This window comes from Gopherus evgoodei, chromosome 1, assembly GCF_007399415.2.
Source record: "Gopherus evgoodei ecotype Sinaloan lineage chromosome 1, rGopEvg1_v1.p, whole genome shotgun sequence".
Lineage (NCBI taxonomy): Eukaryota > Metazoa > Chordata > Testudines > Testudinidae > Gopherus > Gopherus evgoodei.
Window position 1 is genome coordinate 370,111,561 of NC_044322.1, and position 12,750 is coordinate 370,124,310.

Here is a 12,750-nt window from a genome sequence, read left to right on the forward strand (position 1 = left end):
GCACACTGCATGGACGTCTTCAGAGAACTATCCATGATGATTCCAAGAGCTCTTTCCTGATTAGTTGTAGCTAAATTAGCCCCAATCTTATTGTACGTATGGTAGGCATTATTTTTTCCAATGTGCATTACTTTACATTTATCCACATCAAATTTCATTTGCCATTTTGTTGCCCAATCACTTAGTTTTGTGAGATCTTTTTAAGTTCTTCGCAGTCTGCTTTCGTCTTAACTATCTTGAGCAGTTTGCAAACTTCGCCACCTCACTGTTTACCCCTTTCTCCAGATCATTTATGGATAAGTTGAATAGGATTGATCCTAGGACTGACCCTTGGGGAACACCACTAGTTACTCCTCTTCATCCTGAAAATTTACCATTTATTCCTACCCTTTGTTCCCTGTCTTTTAACCAGTTCTCAATCCATGAAAGGATCTTCCCTCTTATCCCATTACAACTTAATTTACGTAAGACCCTTTGGTGAGAGACCTTGTCAAAGGCGTTCTGGCAGTGCCCACTGAAAGTACCCACTGAAAGGGTCACCTGGGGTCCAGGAATGACACGGGCCAGCACAAGGCGAGACACTGGCCGATAGAGGGCGCCCTGGAGCTGGATGAGTTGATTCCCTGGATTACCAGCGGGGGGCGCCACAGGGGTGAGTCTTGCACACGGCTACAGGTCTGTTATTGCTGGGATCACCTCTGGAGCCCTTTTTACATATTGGCGTTACATTAGCTAATGTCCAGTCATTGGGTACTGAAGCCGATTTAAAGGACAGGTTACAAACCATAGTTAGTAGTTCTGCAATTTCACATTTGAGTTCTTTCAGAATTCTTGGGTGAATGCCAACTGGTCCTGGTGACTTATTACTGTTAAATTTATCAATTAATTCCAAAATCTCCTTTAGTGACACTTCAATCTGTGACAATTCCTCAGATTTGTCACCTACAAAAGCCAGCTCAGGTTTGGGAATCTCCCTAACATCCTCAGCCGTGAAGACTGAAGCAAAGAATCCATAATGTTTCTCCGCAATGACTTTATCATCTTTAAGTGCTTCTTTTGTATCTCAATTATCCAGGGGTCGCAGTGGCTGTTTAGCAGGCTTCCTGCTTCTGATATACTTAAAAAACATTTTATTACCTTTTGAGTTTTTGGCTAGTCATTCTTCAAACTCCTTTTTGACTTTTCTTATTACATTTTTACACTTAATTTGGCAGTGTTTGTGCTCCTTTCTATTTACCTCACTAGGATTTGACTTCCACTTTATAAAAGATGCCTTTTTATCTCTCACTGCTTCTTTTACATGGTTGTTAAGCCACAGTGGCTCTTTTTTAAGAACATAAGAATGGCCGTACCGGGTCAGACCAAAGATCCATCTAGCCCAGTATCTGTCTACCGACAGTGGCCAATGCCGGGTGCCCCGGGGGAGTGAACCTAACAGGCGATGATCAAGCGATCTCTCTCCTGCCATCCATCTCTATCCTCTGACGAACAGAGGCTAGGGACACCATTCTTTACCCATCCTGGTTAATAGCCATTTACGGACATTTTTTAGTTCTTTTACTGTATTTCTTAATTTGGGGGTATACCTTTAAGTTGGGCCTCTATTATGGTGTCTTTGAAAAGCACCCATGCAGCTTGCAGGGATTTCACTCTAGTCACTGTACCTTTTAATTTCTGTTTAACTAACCTCCTCATTTTTGCATAGTTCCCCTTTCTGAAATTAAATTAAATCTTACACTCTAAAACAGGGGTGGGCAAACTATGACCTGCAGGCCACATCCAGCCTGCGGGACTGTCCTGCCCGGCCCCCGAGCTCCCGGCCCGGGAGGCTACTCTCCTCTCCCTCCCCTGCTCTCCCCCTTCCCCTGCAGAATGAGGCAGGGATCCTGGGGGGGGAGAGCGTCAGGAATGAGGGGGGGGTTGGATGGGGCAGTAGGGGGCAGTCAGGGGACAGGGAGAAGGGGTCCCAGAAGGGCCATCAGGAATGAGAGGAGGGGTTGGATGGGGCAGCGGGGGTCCAGGGGCAGTAAGGGACAGGGAGCGGGGTGTGTGTGTGGATGGGGCAGGGGTCCCAGAGGGGCCATCAGGGAACAGGGGGGATTGGATGGGGCAGGAGTCCTGGGGGGAAAAGCAGATAGGAGGTAGGTGGGGGCCAGGCCATGCCACAACTCCCTCCCCTAACCGGTCCTCCATACAATTTACAAACTCCTTTGTGGCCCTCAGGCCAAAAAGTTTGCCCACCCCTGCTGTAAAACAAGGGATACAAGATGGATACAGACAGACAGGGAGTACAAGTAAACAATGCGACAACATTGCTCAGTATGATGGGGAGGGTAGGAAAGGTTGGAGGATGGATCTGAAGGTGGATAATGTGGGAGCTTTCCAGATGATTATGAGAAGTGCCCCCAAGCACGTGGGGCTGCATGAGAGCAAGCACAAAGTTGGTTGTTTGAAAATATAACAAGTGGATGATGGAGGCTGACATCATGGGCTGATCAGAGGGAAGCAGTAACTGCCTGCTAAGCAAATGAGAGCTGACAGGCAGCATGCAAATTGACTGTGAAGGCCATGAAAGTGAGACAAGCAACTGATGTTTATGCAGTAGAGAAGGGGGAGCCAAGAGGGATTGAAAGAGAGGGATGACATGGTCAAAGCAAAGGGCTAGGGTTATGCTGTCTTCCCCAGCTCATTACCATTTAGAATGGTGCTGCAAAGATCATTTTCTGAGCCACAGCTGTATGTGAGCTGTGATGGAATGTGAGCTGAATGAAGCAGGCTAGGGACACACAGCGAAATAATGCATGATCCACGGGGAAACTGTCTGGGAAGAAAAACACATGCCTTGCGTTATTCTAGGAATACATTTTACAATACTGTTAGTTCTGTCCAAATAATGAGTGAGAGTCCTTCTGGCATCCAGTGTACAGAGTACAGATAAAGTACACATCTCTGATGTGGTCTTCACTTATTCTGAGTTACACCCCCTCCACTTCTATATTTATGATAACATCATTAGTTGGCTGATCACATGTTAATTTTTGTGAGAAGACTGAAGCAAAGTAGGCATTGAGAAGCTCGGCCTTATCTTCCGTTACCAGCTCACCTTCTCCACTGAGCAGCAAATCCATACCATCCTTGAGCTTTCTTTTTTGTCTGACATTTTAAGAATGCTTTCTGGTTGTCTCTAATATTTCTTGCCAGCTGTAACTTATTCTTTGCCTTGGCTCTCCTGATTTTGTCGCTACATGCTTGTGCTATTCCTATGCATACTTTGGAGACAAATCTCTCTCTCTGTTTGTATCCCTTTTGGCAGGGTCGGCTCTAGCCATTTCGCTGCCCCAAGCACGGCGGCATGTCATGGTGGGCGCTCTGCCGCTCGCTGATCCCACGGCTCCGGTGGACCTCCCGCAGGTGTGCCTGCGGATGCTCCACCAGAGCCGCGGGACCAGCGGACCCTCCGCAGGGCTGCCTGCGGGAGGTCTAGCAGAGCCACCTGCTGCCCTCCCAGCAACCGGCAGAGCGCCCCCCATGGCATGCCGCCCCAAGCACATGCTTGGCATGCTGGGGCCTGGAGCCGGCCCTGCCTTTTGGATTTTAGACAGCTAAAAAGCATCTTGTGCAGCCACATTGATCTCCTGTGGCTCTTATCTTTCCTCTGCATTGGAATAAATGACAGTTACCTGTTCCGTAAATGGCGTTTTTCGAGATGTGTTGCTCACGTCTATTTCACAGTAGGTGTGCATGCTTGCCACGTGCACCTGTGCCGGAAGTTTTTCCCTTAGCAATACCCATAGCGGGAGCATTGCTGCGACCCCTGGAGTGGCACCTCTATAGCGCGCTATAAGGGGAGCTGCGGGTTCCCTCCACCCTCAGTTCCTTCTTGCCAGACAACTCCGACAGATAGGAAGGAGGGTGGGATGTGGAGCACACATCTCGGAGAATGCCAGCTACGGAACAGGTAACTGTCCTTTCTTCTTCAAGCGATTGCTCCTGTGTATTCCATAGTAGGTGACTCCAAGCTATACCTGATGGAGGTGTGTAGTAGTTCACAGATTCCCTGGCTGAAGCACAGCCCTACCGAAACCAGCGTCATCCCTGGCTTGTGAGACAACTGCGTAGTGTGAGGTGAACATGTGCACTGAGGACCAGGTAGCGGCTCTACAGGTGTCCTGGATAGAGACGTGGGCCACAAAGGCAGCCTGGGCCTGGGCCCTTGTCGAGTGAGCCCTTACGATAGGTGGTGCGGGAACCCCTGCTAAGTTGTAGCATATCCGGATGCATGACATGATCCACCAGGAAAGCCTCTGGGTGGAAACTGGTTGGTCCCTCATGCGCTCAGCTCAAGCAACAAAGAATTGCTAAGATCTGTGGAATGGCTTAGTCAGATACAGATAAAAAGCCAGTGCCCAGCGCACAGCGAGCGTATGGAGGTGGCGCTCCTCGCTAGAGGCATGAGGTTTGGGGCAGAGGACAGGCAGGAAGATGTCCTGGCCCATGTGAAAAGCGGAGACCACCTTAGGGAGGAATGCAGGATGTGGGCAGAGCTGCACCTTGTCCTTGTGAAAGACCATGTGTGTTTGGGGTGGGGGTGTCACAGGTCAGGGCCCTGAGCTCCGAAACCCACCGGGCTGGCGTGATAGCCACGAGGAAGGCTACCTTCCATGAAAGGTGAGACCATAAGCATGTGGCTAGGGGCTCAAACAGGGGCCTGGTGAGGCGGGATAGTACCAAATTTACATCCCACTGAGGAACAGGGGGCCTAGCGTATGGAAAAGATTGGTCTAGTCCTTTGAGGAAATGCCCAGTCATGCCTTAGGCTTTTCCTTGGGCGGGACATAAAGCCCGAGGGTTTGAAGGGTTATACATGAGTCCTTCATGTCATGAAGTTTCACGTCTGTTTGTTCTGCGAACAGGTCCTTGCCATCAAAGAGAAGATCCTGCATCACAGACTGAGCTTCCATGGAGAGCCCGGACAGCAGTAGCCATGACGCCCTGCGCATGGACATTGCCGAGGCCATGGACCGAGCAGCCGTGTCAGCTGCATCCGATGCTGTCTGCAGAGCAGCCTTCACAGCAGAGGCACCCTCCTCTATGAGTGCCTTGAATTCCTTCCTTTCACTTTCCAGAAGGGAGGGTTTGAATTTAGGCAGTGACCCCCACAGGTTAAATTCATAACGGCTGAGGAAGGCTTAGTGGTTGGCCACTCAGAGCTGGAAACTAGACAATGAATAAAGTTTCCTACCAAATGAGTCCAGTCTTCTAAAGTCCTTATTCTTGGGTGTGGGTCCTGGTTGACCCTGTCTCTCCCTATGATTTACAGACTCCACCGCTAGGGAGTTGGGGGCCGGGTGGGTATAGAGATACTCGTGCCCTTTTGTGGGCACAAAATATTTGCGCTCTATATTCTTCAATATTGGCGCAAGGGAGGCAGGTGTTTGCCAGAGGGCATTGAAAATGTTAGCCACCCCTTCGTGCAGGGGCAGGGCCACTCTGTCCAATGCCAAAAGTGAGTCTGAGGATCCCTCCATCTCCTCAGCTTGGAGATGGAGGCTCTACGCTACTCACTTCAGTAGCTCTTGGTGAGCCCTGAAGTCCTCCTGTGGTACGGAGGGGGGTGGGGGGCCACAACCTTGTCATCCAGTGATGGGAGGAGGCTGGTATGGAGCTCTGCACATCGGTTGGCACCGCGGTATCTTCCCCTTGGTCAGACTCCGTGTGCGGTGCCAAGGATCCATGACCCGCTGATCTATCCCCTGGAGGCCTGGATAGTGAGGTGGAGGCAGCCTCCAAAGCCCCTGTTACCGAACGAGTCCCTGGCTGGGCATGCGCAGGGGACCAGGGGGTCCACTGGCACCACTGGCCCTGCCATAGGGACCCCTGCCATTGACTATGCTGCAGCACCGGCAGCACCAGCTGGTCAGGCTGTCCGGGCTGAGACATAGGGGTCCTCGTGTGGGTGGAGGTCGGGGTAACCAATGACTAGTCAGTACCATGGGAGCGGTATAATTGATGGTGCTGAGAATGATGTCTGCCACAGGACCAGGACTCCGCCGTTGAGGAATGGTGCTGTCTCGAGCTATTACTTCTTGAGATCCACAATGGCGCAGAGATGGTGACCTCTGCCGGGAGTCATGGACGCAGTGACTCAAGGAGAGCGAGCTGGAGTGCGAATGGCGACGGATCCTGTGTCGGGAGCGGCTATGGTAGCTCCGATGAGAAGGGGAGCACCTACGGTGCCTATGCCTGGCTCATTGATACTCTCTGCTCAGTGTGGAACGGTGCCCGGAACTCTGATCCAATGGCACCGACCAACCTGGTGGGTGACGGAAGTGGAGGCTGGAGACTGTGTCCTGACAGGGTGCTGAGTGGCGAGCATGCCCTAGAGCAGTCCCCTGACTGGGATCTGTGCTGGGTCGGAGTCAACTGCCTAGAGCCAAGCGGCGGCTTATGTCTAGAGCGGGGCCTAGGTGCCGGTGGTGCCCTGGGTACCTGTAGAGTCATAATGTCTCGGGCTGCCTGCATGGCCTCTGGCGTTGAAGGCACCCAGACATCCAGAAAGGCTTGAATCGATGCCACCGGGCTATTCTGCTCAACACAAGTTAGAGCTCTGGAGCCTGGTTTGTGAGGGGGACTGGGGCTGCCCGATGCAGGTCTAGCCTCTCCCTGCTTTCTCTCAACACCACTGAGACGACGGGGCCTTTCTCTGTTTCTTAGACAGAGAGCGGTGCCGGCCACTAGAAGGTGCCAGGGGATCACTGTGCACCGAAGACGAGGTGCTTGGTGCGCCGAGCAGATTCGGCACAGGGGTTGGGGCCAGTGCCGACTCCATGAGAAGGGCCCAAAGTCTAATGTCTCTTTTTTAGTTCTAGGTTTAAAGGACCTGCAGACCTTACAGTGGTCACTAATATGAGATTCACCCAAGCAGCAGAGACAGTCGGTGTGCGGGTCACTTGTGGACATCAAACACCTGCAAGAGTCGCATAATTTAAACCCTGGGGCCTGGGGCATGCCCCAGCCAGAATGCTAACTAACTGAACTGAAACTTGTTGAACTAACAAACAAGTACCACTAACACGAATGACAAGTTCTGGGACGAGCCGCAGCGAAGCTGGAGCAGTAGTTCCAACGCACCCTCACTGGTGGCAAGAAGGACCTGAGGGTGCGCGGGAGTGCACAGCTCCCCTTATAGTGCACTATAGAGATGCCACTCCAGGGGTTGCAGCAGTGCTTCCCCTATGGGTACTGCTAAGGGAAAATCTGGCACCGGTGCACATGGCGAACATGCACAGCTATTGTGGAATACACATGATCAAGCACTCGAAGAACTTGATGTTCAGCCTCTAGCATTACATCTTTTAGGAACTGTCAGCACACTTTGACTCCTTGTCTTCCCAACTGGCCTCTCCTTGGGACCTTGCCTATTATTTCTCTGAGTTGTTGAAATCTGCCTTTCTCAAGTCCAGTGTCTTTATTCTGCTTTTCTCATGTCCCCTTTTCCTTAGGATTTTGAATTCTATCAGACCATGATCACTTCCATCCAAGCTCCTGCCCACCTTCAGGTTGCAACTAATTCATCCCTGTTGGTCAAAACTAGATCCAAAATGGATGACCCCTAGTTGTTTCCTCAACTTTCTGATTCAGAAAGTTGGCCACTACACATGCTAAGAACTTGCAGGACATATTATGTTTTGCTGTATTAGTCTTCCAATAGATATCAGGCAAGTTAAAATCCCCCATTAATACTAGCTCATGTGTGTTGGCTAATCTTGTTACCTGTTTGTAGAATGCCTCATCCACTTCCTCTTCTTGATTTGGCAGTCCTATAATAGATCCCGACCATAACAGCACTACTATTCTTTTTCCTTTTAGCCTCAACCAGATACTCTCAGTAGGCCTGCCACTCACTTCCTCTTGGACCTTGGAGGAAGTGTTTACATCCTTGACGTATAGTGCAATGCTGCTTCTTTTTTTCCCCATATCTATTGTTCCAGACCAAGCTATATACTTCATGGAAGCTATGTGGCTTAACAGGGTCTCGCACCCATCTGCTTAAGTAGTCAATCATCCAAATAAGAGTAAATGAAAATACCCTACTTCCTCAGATATGCCACTACAAAGAGATGCACTTTGTAAAACACTTTGGGTGCCATGGAATGGCCAAATGGCAGCACCTTGTACTGGAAATGGTGCCCAGCTCCCATGAAATTTGATGTTGTTGAAGCAGCAAAGAATCCTGTGGCACCTTATAGACTAACAGACGTTTTGGAGCATGAGCTTTCGTGGGTGAATACCCACTTCCTCAGATGCATGTAATGGAAATATCCAGGGGCAGGTATATATATGTGTGCTAGCAAGCAAGCTAGAGATAACGAGGTCAGTTCAATCAGGGAGGATGAGGCCCTGTTCTAGCAGTTGAGGTGTGAAAACCAAGAGAGGAGAAACTGGTTCTGTAATTGGCAAGCCATTCACAGTCTTTGTTTAATCCTGAGCTGATGGTGTCAAATTTGCAGATGAACTGAAGCTCAGCAGTTTCTCTTTGAAGTCTGGTCCTGAAGTTTTTTTGCTGCAGGATGGCCACCTTAAGGTCTGCTATAGTGTGGCCAGGGAGGTTGAAGTGCTCTCCTACAGGTTTTTGTATATTGCCATTCCTAATGTCTGATTTGTGTCCATTTATCCTTTTCCGTAGAGACTGTCCAGTTTGGCCGATGTACATAGCAGAGGGGCATTGCTGGCATATGATGGCGTATATTACATTGGTGGATGTGCAGGTGAATGAACCAGTGATGGTGTGGCTGATCTGGTTAGGTCCTGTGATGGTGTCGCTGGTGTAGATATGTGGGCAGAGTTGGCATCGAGGTTTGTTGCATGGATTGGTTCCTGAGCTAGAGTTATTATGGTGTGGTGTGCAGTTACTGGTGATGTTGTTGAGGAATTGCGATATGGAAATAAGCATCCTTTAGATCGAAAGTTACAAACTAGCCCATAATCAATATTGAGGGGATTATTGATGCCAGGATTACCATACAGAACTGGAATTTCCAGGTGTACTTCAGGCTAGCAGGAACATATCTGACTGCTCCTCTCAGAAGCAACTTCTCCACTTCTGTGAAGATTCACCTCAGAGTAGTCCCTGAAGAAGGACAGGTGGGGGGACTTCGAGGGAGGCAGTATTTTGAATTGAATGATGTAGTCCTGTTCCACTAAGACCCATTGATCTGATGTGATCTGCCTTCAGTTGTCAATGACCTAGCCTGTCCCCAAAGGATGTTTTTTGGCTGATTCTAGATTCTCAGGTGCCTTGTCCAAACTGAGGCTTGGTGTTCCAGGAAGAGAATACTGATGAGGAAGCAGATTATTTGGGTTTGGTGCCTTGATGAAAGATGGCTTTTTGTGATGACTGTGAGGTTGCAGGTTGCTGGAATTGCTGGGCACTTTAACTTGAAGAAAAATAGGGTGCTGAAGGATTGGGTTAGTATTGCCTTTGGTATCAGGAGGAGTGGATGGAATCAACTGGAGAATGCTGTCGATCTTGTGTCCTTCAGCTTTTCCAATACAACATTAGTCCTTTCACTGACAAGACTTTCCCCTTCCAAGGGGAGGGTCTCCAGATGCCTTCTAGTGTCCATGGCCAGAGAAGAGGATCAAAGCCATCCATGCCTCTTGACAGTCACAGCTGAAGCCAACTCCCTGGCAGCAGAGTCTGAGGCATTGAAGAAGCCCTAAGGGACTGCTTGGCTACATTCTGAGCCTCCATTAAGATGAAGTTTGGCAATCTTCTCCTATAGTCAGCTAAATCTTGGAGAAACGTCTTGTTTCCCCACAGATGGTGTTGATAATGGGTCATGACTAAGGCTACAATTTAATCATGGGTCTTTTTAGTAAAACTCATGGACAGGTCACAGGCAAGACACAAAAAAAATTATGGCCTGTGACCTGTCCATGACTTTTAATAAAAAGACCCCTGATTGAATCTTAGAGATGGAGGCACTGCTGTGGGGGAGTCCTGGGGGTGGCCCACTGTGGGCAGGGTACAGGGGTCCAGCAGCTGCTGGAGGAGGTGCCGTGGAGGGGACCCGCTCAGAAGGACCAGTGGTGGCATCGGCTGCCCTGGGACTGCAGCTGGGAGCCAACAAGCTACGGCAGCTCCAGCCGCCCCCGGGACCACTGCTCAGGTGGTCTCCAGGGCCAGCTGCATCAGTTGCTGCTCAGGCAGTCCCCGGGGCTGCCAGAGCAGTGGCTGGTGTGGCTGGCCCCAGAGCTGCCTGAGCAGCTGACTCTGGGGTGGCCACACTGGCCCCTGCAGAAGTCATAGAGGTTGCAGGAAGTCATAGAATCCATGACCTCTGTGAAAAACACGGAGCCCTAGCTCTGACTGCCTGGAAATTTGCCAACTGGCTCTTGAAAGATGATGATGGAAGACCTTTTTCCTCAATGAGTCTGTGACACATGGCCAGAAAAGGTTAAACATCCTGAAAAATAAATAACCCTCAAAAGAGATGTGGAGGGATATTTGTGTATTTACATATCTATGAGTAGGGTCGACAATGTAATCAACAGTCCCTCTCTATGCTGTATTCTAATAGTTCAGAGATCAAAAGAACAACTTAGCATTTAAATGAATTGTAAACACAGGATCTCTCGGTATTCATCTCTTTGAAATGTACTGCGAATAGTGGAGGAACAAGCAAATTGCCTTATGTTAATTCTATAGCTAAGTACCGGTGAGGGACCTCCTTCAAAGTCATCCTAATTACCTTTTGTTCCCAGAGGAACTCTCAACTTGTCAAAGAGGACATGAAATTGTATAAAATATACTTGGGCCCTGATCCTTGTACAGAGAGACTTTGGCAAACCAGTAAAGTGCCTGAAACCACTATGGCTTATTGTTAAAGACAGCCTAGTCAGCAAGCTGTTAAAAGCAAGTCTCAGCTTGACCAAGGCAGGAGGGGAGAGGGGCTTAGGGTGCCACTGAAAGGGCAGCTTGACCCCGCGTCCTTCCTGATAAGAATTGTGTTAAAAATCCTGATACATGCATCTAAAAAGAGCAGGATGCACCCTCACGAATGCCTATTCGGGTCTCAAGGCTGCAGGCTCTGGAAAGACCCACACCTGGTTAATAGACAGGGGGGACTCGTTTCAGGACTGGCCTCTCCCTCTGGATGCATTTTCTGTTCCCCAGCGGCAGACGGGTTGCCACTGTATCACTTGAAAGCCACACTCAGCTTTGATAATTATCAAGGGTTGGGGGTGTTTTACTAACTTATTGCGGTCGTGTGTAAGTGCTTGAGACTAAGTAAAGTTTAGCTTTAAGTGAAAGCACTCGTGTTGTGCCAGCCATCTATCGGCTGGACGGCCATGTCTCCCCTGATTTATTTCCTGACACCTCCTCGCACAGAGTAACGTTACCAAGAGCTTTGGGTTGAAAGAACCCTGGATAACAATCCTGTCATCTCATATCTGCCTAGGCTTCATCGGGGGAAGTTTGAGTCGCAAGACTGAGGTCCCAGTTATGTTGGTACACCCTGATTATAATATTTGGACATTGGACTATAACCTACGAACGATTTCTAAAAGAATGCTTTGCAACTACAAAGCTCATCATCTCTGCCATGAATCTGAATCTTAAAAATTGAACTCATCTCTGTATTTATATTGATTTTTTAACCATACTCCCTCTCTCTCATTTTTTAATAAATTTTAGTTTAGTTGATAAGAATTGGCTGTAGGATGTATTTGGACAAGATCTGGAATATTCAATAACCTGGGAGATAATGTGTCCAATCCTTTAGGATTGGTAGAACTTTTTCTTTTATATGATGAAATAAGATTTTCAGAAATCATCATATTTGACTTAGGTACCTGGATGGAGGCCTGAGGCTGGATCACTTTAAGGGAACTCTGTTGTTTGGACTTCTGAGGATCCAGTAAGGTAATAAAGAAGCGTTTTTATGCTGGCTTGGTGAATCTAAATATTGGAATATCCACCAGCTTTATGGAGATTGTCTGCCTCATTCTTTGCAGGTCACCCTAATTGAGTGACCACAGCTGGCCTCCTCTGGGACCCCAGTCACAGAGTCACTCTTCTTTCCCTCTTTATCACTTAGTATGGAATGTAATTGGCATGACCTTGCTCTGTTGCTGTCAGCAGCCACTACCAGTGAGTTGGGCACAGAGTCGGCATGAAAGTATGAGAGGGAAGCTGGTAGAGCATGTCAGCCTTCCTGGAGACGGGCTCACAAGTAACATTGGACCACAAAGATTTGGCCAGTTGCAACAACCCATCCGGGACAGGAAGTGATATTTTACTCTTGGCAGTGGCACCGATTATGTCAAATACTGGGTGGGAAGTCTCTTCCACTGGTACCATCAGGAGAGTCAAGGTGGCTACCATGTAATCCACCACATCTTGAAACTACATATGCCTATGGGGCTGCATAATTCTGCCAAAACTCAGATAGCAAGAAACAGTAAAGACAGCAGACAGAACTGTTCTCAAAATTATAACTCCTGTCCCTCACAGCCACTGTAGGATCTGTGCATCTGAGGGAGGTGAGGAAGAGGCTAGTGCAAGATCCACGGGACACTCATCAATATGAGGAAACAGAGAGGGATTTCCCATTGCACCAGGGATAAAGCATAATGAGAGTGGCCACTGTCTTATGTTGGTCCCACAGTAGGTCATGATCATGACCTGCAGCTCTGGAACCTCAGAGGTCAGCTCCTATAGCAACACTCACACCAAAACACCAC